Below are 7037 nucleotides of genomic sequence, written 5' to 3' on the forward strand. Positions count from 1 at the left end.
TTTCGTATAAAATTGAAGCTGTTTATGATACAATGAAAATTCGAATATTTATATAGAGTTTTTTTAATTCTTCACATTTTACACATAACATCTGTGTCCCGAAATCATCATTGGTTTGTCTACAAAATAAAGTAAATGTTAAAATCATATTCATTTTTAGTCACCAGCATAGCATATATGAAAAACAAAATGTTTGGAAAAAAACATCATAAAGAAATATACATTTAGAAATGTCTTGGTGCAAGCTGAATTCCGCTACGGGATGTGAGATTATCTCGCTGTGGTGATGACACGACCCATTGGTGGCATTGGGTTGTTTCCTGCTCTTTTGTCGGGTTGATGTCTCTTTGACATATTCCCTGTCTGTATTCTCTATCAAAATCATGCATGAATTTTTATCATTGTTAAAGGCCATACAGTTGCCTATACTTACTCTCATCCACCTCCTTTGAACTTGGGGTGGATAGTTGTCTCATTGGTATTCATACCGCATGTTCTTACTTGTAGAATGTTGACCTTTTGGTACTTTTATTCTCAATTTTTGTTTAAGTCAACAAGATGTCCTCTTAATCATGTTGATGTCTACTTTTGGTAATGTATGTCATTGGGTTCACCGGTTTCTTCCTCATTGACACCTCCTTTCATTGATGCTGCATCTATTGTTTTACTTTCTTGTTTTGCATAAAAACAAATTTACAGTGTATTCCTCATGCCGTGGTTTTGTTTCAAGGTTTAGATAGCCAATTGGTATATATTCACTGACAACATTTGTATTCTTTTATGGACTTTTTTTAGTGTGAAAACAATGCCTCTTAAAAGTGCAAAAAAGTATTTTTCTTTTTTAAGTTGACCAGTCCACACTTTGTTTACTAACAGTATATTTAAATTACTTTTTATAACAACGTGTCGCACTTCTTATATGTTTGTATAAGCTAAATGCATTTGTTTTAAAAAAAAAAATCGAGCATAAATCATTTTGACCGTTTGGTGTATGTACAAAATCAGTGGCATCTTCTAGATATACTTTGTTTGTTTTTCGTCTGCTTATGTTTTTGAATTGCGTTCCCTCCTTCAAATGTGTACAACATTGCGCATCTCTCCTTTTACACATATCAAAATGCAAACTCCTTTATACACTACATATAAATACAACAAACTTATCTTGGATGAAGTTCATATTTCGGCGTCATATCACTTTTCCATCAAATATTTTTAAAGTTAACAACCCCAAAATATACTTATAGCGTTCACACGACTGTTCGAGTGGTCCCAGTCAATACAAAAATTGCCATTTATTGTATAATTAGTAACTTGCTTACGTAGCACGGACATGCATGAAAGAATATATAACTACTCGCTGTTTCAGTTTGCATTAAAATTTATGTAACAGTTTGTGTTGTTATATCATCTTACCAAGGTTTGATGTTATTTTCCTTCGCGGTCATGGAAGCCATGCTGTCTGGTGTTTTCCACGACTTGTATGTCGTCACAAACAAACTATAAATAGCTTTAAACAACAATCGGTACACTCGGGTTTTTCAATAGTATTATCGTAATATAATTTCTTCCGAAGTCAATAACCAACTTCTTGGTTATTCGTCTTGGACATTATCTTTAAAAACAAGCTAAAAAAGCCGATACTCTTCCGAATGTCATAAATTACCATGTTTATATCACTTGTCATCCAGACGCTCTACTTTGAAAAATAAAGCGGCTGGATGATCGAGACTAAGTTTCAAGTAACCGTTCACGCCCTATTAGCATCGAGGTCTTTAAACCAAGGTGAGCCTTTAACTGCCAGGATTCAAATCATTTGCCTCACCAGAAATAAAAAAAGTTACACTACTGTCGATTGATTGACAGTTTGTTGCTTAACGTCCAGTGGCAAATATGTCATGCACAATTAACGTGAAGAGAGCGTATAATGACATCTTAAAGAGGCATCGGATTTAATTTTCGTACTCTGACCAGACAGGACACATATATCTGAACCGACTCCAAACTTTGGCAATGGTTTAACTGCCGATCGGAACAAGACCAATAGTGACAATATTTCTATTCTCTTGATCATCTTTGAGAGGTTACTGTCGAGACGTGGCGACCAAAGAGACAGTTGTTAAACGTCTTTGCTTTTAAAAAACAATTGAAGAACATTGACGTTGATACTAACATATTACCTCATTCAGTAAAGTGTCCTACAGATGCGTCCTCATCAATTCATTTGATAAAACTATACGGAAAGGTGACATAGATGCATCAGTGATCTGATTTTTTTTAACCTTCGACAAAAGTATCTTGAAATAAATAATTGAAGTATGCTAAAAAAAAAAAATAGAAAAGGCAAGTCGTGTACACCTTGAATTTTACTGTGCGTATTGTTATGCGTTTACTTTTCTTCATTGGCTAGAGGTATAGGGGGAGGGTTGAGATAAAAAAAAAAACAACATGTTAAACCTCGCCGAATTTTTTTTGCCTGTCCCAAGTCAGGAGCCTCTGGCCTTTGTTAGTCTTGTATGAATTTTAATTTTAGTTTTTTGTGTATAATTTGGAGTTAAGTATGATGTCCATTATCACTGAACTAGTATATTTATATATGTGTTTAGGGACCAGCTGAAGGACGCGTGCGGGAGTTTCGCGCTGCATTGAAGACCTTTTGGTGACGGTTAGCTGTTGTCTGTTCTATGGTCGGGTTGTTGTCTCTTTGACACATTCCCTATTTCCATTCTAAATTTTATTCATTAATTATTTTCAAACAACATTTCATTATTTTTTAGGGAAATGTAAGCAAACTGATAATGAAAGTCATTGTAATGCGTTTTCAAGGAATGTTAATGGTATTATTTTAAAACATGTCAGACATTGGACAAAGGGAAGTAATCCATGTGCAATTAAAGGTAATGTTTTGCTTACAAAATATAACCTATAGCATTTTCCTGGTTCATATACACATTTTATATTTTTGTTTTACTTTGTTAACGATTACACTATTAACAAACTTTATCCATACATAGAAGCCTAAAATACTCGACCTGCAATTACTCCCATGACAGGCGAATACTAGCAAACTGAATCACACACACTCTTTACACAAAAAAAAACCCAAAAAAAAACGGGCAAAAGCTGACAATTTTTCAAGTGCGGTTGCATACCCGTTTATGTGATTATATTCTGTTTTCACCCATACCATGTATACAAAATGTAATGTATTGGTTCGAGGACCTGACTGTGGGGACGAGATAATGCACTTGGTATCGTTCAACACAGATTTATAGGGCGTTATCATCGATGTATTTCTCTAGCTGCTTTGTGCCAGCCCTAATTGTTATTTATGACAGCATGTAAACCAACAAACACATGCACCAAGTCTACCATAGCGCCAGATGCAATACGAAAATACAGGTCACGATTGTGAATAACAGTTATATATATGACACATATGAAAATCTACTAATTAATTTTAGTTGGCCATATTTGAATGATACATCAGTGTTGATAAAGTGCTAATCCAGTAAGTCCGTAATCCTCTCAACCGCGGTAATACCCCGTGATATAGGACCATTCAAAAACGTAACACTAAAATTGAGAATTGAAATTGGGAATGTGTCAAAGAGACAATAACCCAACCTTTTACCATAGAGCAGACACTAAACTGTTTTCAATATTTATGTGGATTCCTACAATTGCGTATTTGCTTTTTTCACACCGACTTTTGAGAAATTCAAATGAATTTAAGATGACTCAACTATTGCTCAAACTATCTTTACTATATAAGATGTATTTACAATGGCGTGATAAATATCAATTATCCAGTCATCCAAGCATTAATTGTCTGTGCAAGATGGACGCGTTTCGATTAATACAATCGTGAAATGAAGCTCGTTTTGTGATTGCGCAATCTTTTTAACATTGCTTAGGCAACATTAACACAATCAAAGCAAGCAAGCTTATCTCATTTTTTTTAAAATTATGAGCATAAGAAAAATTGCTCTTATTCCGTTTAATTTATAGTAGGCGATGTAGATTGAGACCGAAACAAACACTTTGCTTTTTTGGTGACGTGGATTAGGTTAACTGCCCAAGATATATGTATTAAATGATGATGCGTCATAGAAAAGGTAAAACGTTTATCAAACATATAGATCTGAATCTGGAAATATTATAAGAGAAAATAGAAATGACTTTATCTTACCACCTATACTTTTCTAGGAATACGATAGATTAAAAGCTACCGCGTGGAGACCGTGTATTTCATATAAGGTTAGTAGAGAGCTGGGCTTATTTCAATACACGATAAGTGGTGGTGTTATGTCCTTTTATATAAACAACATGGTGGTGACGACTAATCTTTTACGGTTTCAACAAATAATGCAATCATGATGATGAACGATTGAAATAAATGAATTAAACACATTTAAAGATTACAAGTTGTTATTGTTGGCATTTGTTTTTGTATCGACTAATGGAAGTAGGTACTCAATACTAACGGTATTAAAGGGTTGACCATTTTTATAGGCCATTAGTCTATATAGTCTAGTTATAGGCCACTAGCGTGCTAGTGACACAGTACGATAAATATGAAGTCAGTAAATTTTATATGAAAATTCGAGCTTCGCTGTCATCCCATATGGTATTTACGGACCCTATATATATGGTATGAGGTTACTAGCACACTATGTAACTAATGATGTTAGCAATGCAAATCATTTTTAAGGAATTTATTGATATATTACCTCAGACTTGCACTCACTAACTATCCATATATAATCAATCCTTCTGTCTCTTTTTAAATTTTAGTTCATTTATATGTTTACGAATTTAGTGGGATGTTTTGCAGCATAAGTACAGACTTTAGTTTTTATCAAGTGAAATCTAATGATACTTGCTTTCTAAAGTTAACAAACTTTCACCTACATGGTTATACCCATACGCCATAATAACAATTTGAACATTTGATGTATATGTGAGGTACGTTTTAGGTTTGAAGAACGGTTTGTTTTCCGAAAATGAGGAAATGTCCAGTTTTGTCAAAATTTCATTTTCTGTTTCATTAAATACTCAATCTGCTTTTGCTACAAAAGTGTGTTTAATCTCAATTTAAAAACATAGTGTTAAAGCTTCCATGCAAACATCAGACATTTGTATTGATGATTCAACACATATAGAGAAATATATCCAACCAACGTATAATCTAGCATTTGTTTAGTATTTGTAATCAATAATTACATCTGTGAATCACACGTTCATGTGGGAAGATATTTCATTATTCAGGAATTATATATCATATACTTTTTACATTATAACATCAACAAAGAACATGCATATCGCCGGAATATTCATAAGTTTATCTTAGTGTAAACGTTTTATAATCGAAGAAAGGATAACTCGGATATAACATCCCGTATATAACACTTTAACCTTTTATGAGGTAGTGTGTATTAGTATTGGTTGCCTATGTCTAATTTGTATTGGGTTGTCTTTCAAGATGTCAACAAAGTTATCTACAAAATATTGTTATAATTGGCTGTGAAGTTCAGAGATCAATGGAGCAATCATAGAATTTAATAAATTTGGCCTTTTCAAACTAAATTTTATGACAGCAGGGTACGGCATACGTTGACATATCACAAATATGTATAACCCTTCCATATTCGGTATGTAACTTGTCTAAATCTGGAGCATGTATTTTTCGTTTCATGTTTGAAGATGCTGACGTTTTTTTTAAAAGGATACTTTTCTACGGTACCTTCACAGTGGCTATCTTGCGTTGCATCCTTATGAAAACATGTAGATAAAAATTGTCTCTTTTGTTAATTAGTATTAGAATCTCTGAGCTTCGAACTGTATAAGCATTTTTTAGACATTTTACCGACTAGTGAAGAACTAATTATAAAAATACTAACTGAAGGAATAAAAACTACGTTTAAATCTTTTTAACAGCCATAGATTAACATATTTGAATACAATTAATTTTATCAACACGCATTATTTTTCAATGAACTTGTATCGATTTTGTCAACGATAAAAATAAATAGTCAGTTCGGAATTAAAATTCAGTCCAAGTCAGTATTTTTTTTTATTAGGATAAAAACATATACATGATATACACACATTAAAAAAAAACGTACAATACTACCAAATGTTCATCTAGATTTTAATTGATTGGAAAATAATTGTATTTTAGCTTGATGGTAGCTAGTCATTGTATATCTTGATAATTTTGTAACTATACCATGTCGTAAAAATTATATAAAACAAATAACGTAACAGTTTCATGCTTCATAGATTAGAAACATATGTACTACTTCGTTCATTTGTAATAATATTAACGGTATCAATTTTCTTGCACCAGATGCGCATTTCGACAATACATGTCTCTTCTCTAAACTATTGATATTTAAATCCAACATCGGTATTTGAGATTTTGTAAAACCAAAATGTATCAATCAAAGCAGTAAAGATCTTTCATACTGTTCGATTTTATCTTTATAAAAAAAATCATAGCCAGTGCTAGCTGTCAAATCAATCATATCTATTTTGATTTTTAGATAAACAGGTAAATATATTATGAAACATTTGAGATTATTTAAAAAAAAAATTAAAAAGGCAATAAAAAAAATCATTCCAGTAGGAGAAAGTGTAAAAGTACTTTGACAATCCTGGCAGTAAAAACTTCTGATAGGTCAACTTTTCCCATGAAAGCCCATCCACCCAATATGAACAGAAACTCTACATCTGATAGGTCTTAATTTATAGATCTGATAGGTAATTTTTCATGATGTTTTTTTCTGATAGGTATGACGAAAAATCTCCCAATCCATCCCCACCTGTCAGAAATTAACTGGAATGGCCCATATCATATACAAGGTATGCAAACTCATACATATAAATATTACGTAGGGTACATACCAATGTTCACTGAGGCACATACTGCCATATGATGTCACAAAATTGATACCCAAGGGAAATATTAACAAAAACGTATTCACCAAACAGATCATTTTACGAACAAATCACACTCAAACAGTCAAGCTGCAAAT

The sequence above is a fragment of the Mytilus galloprovincialis genome, chromosome 8 (assembly GCF_965363235.1).
Source record: "Mytilus galloprovincialis chromosome 8, xbMytGall1.hap1.1, whole genome shotgun sequence".
Lineage (NCBI taxonomy): Eukaryota > Metazoa > Mollusca > Bivalvia > Mytilida > Mytilidae > Mytilus > Mytilus galloprovincialis.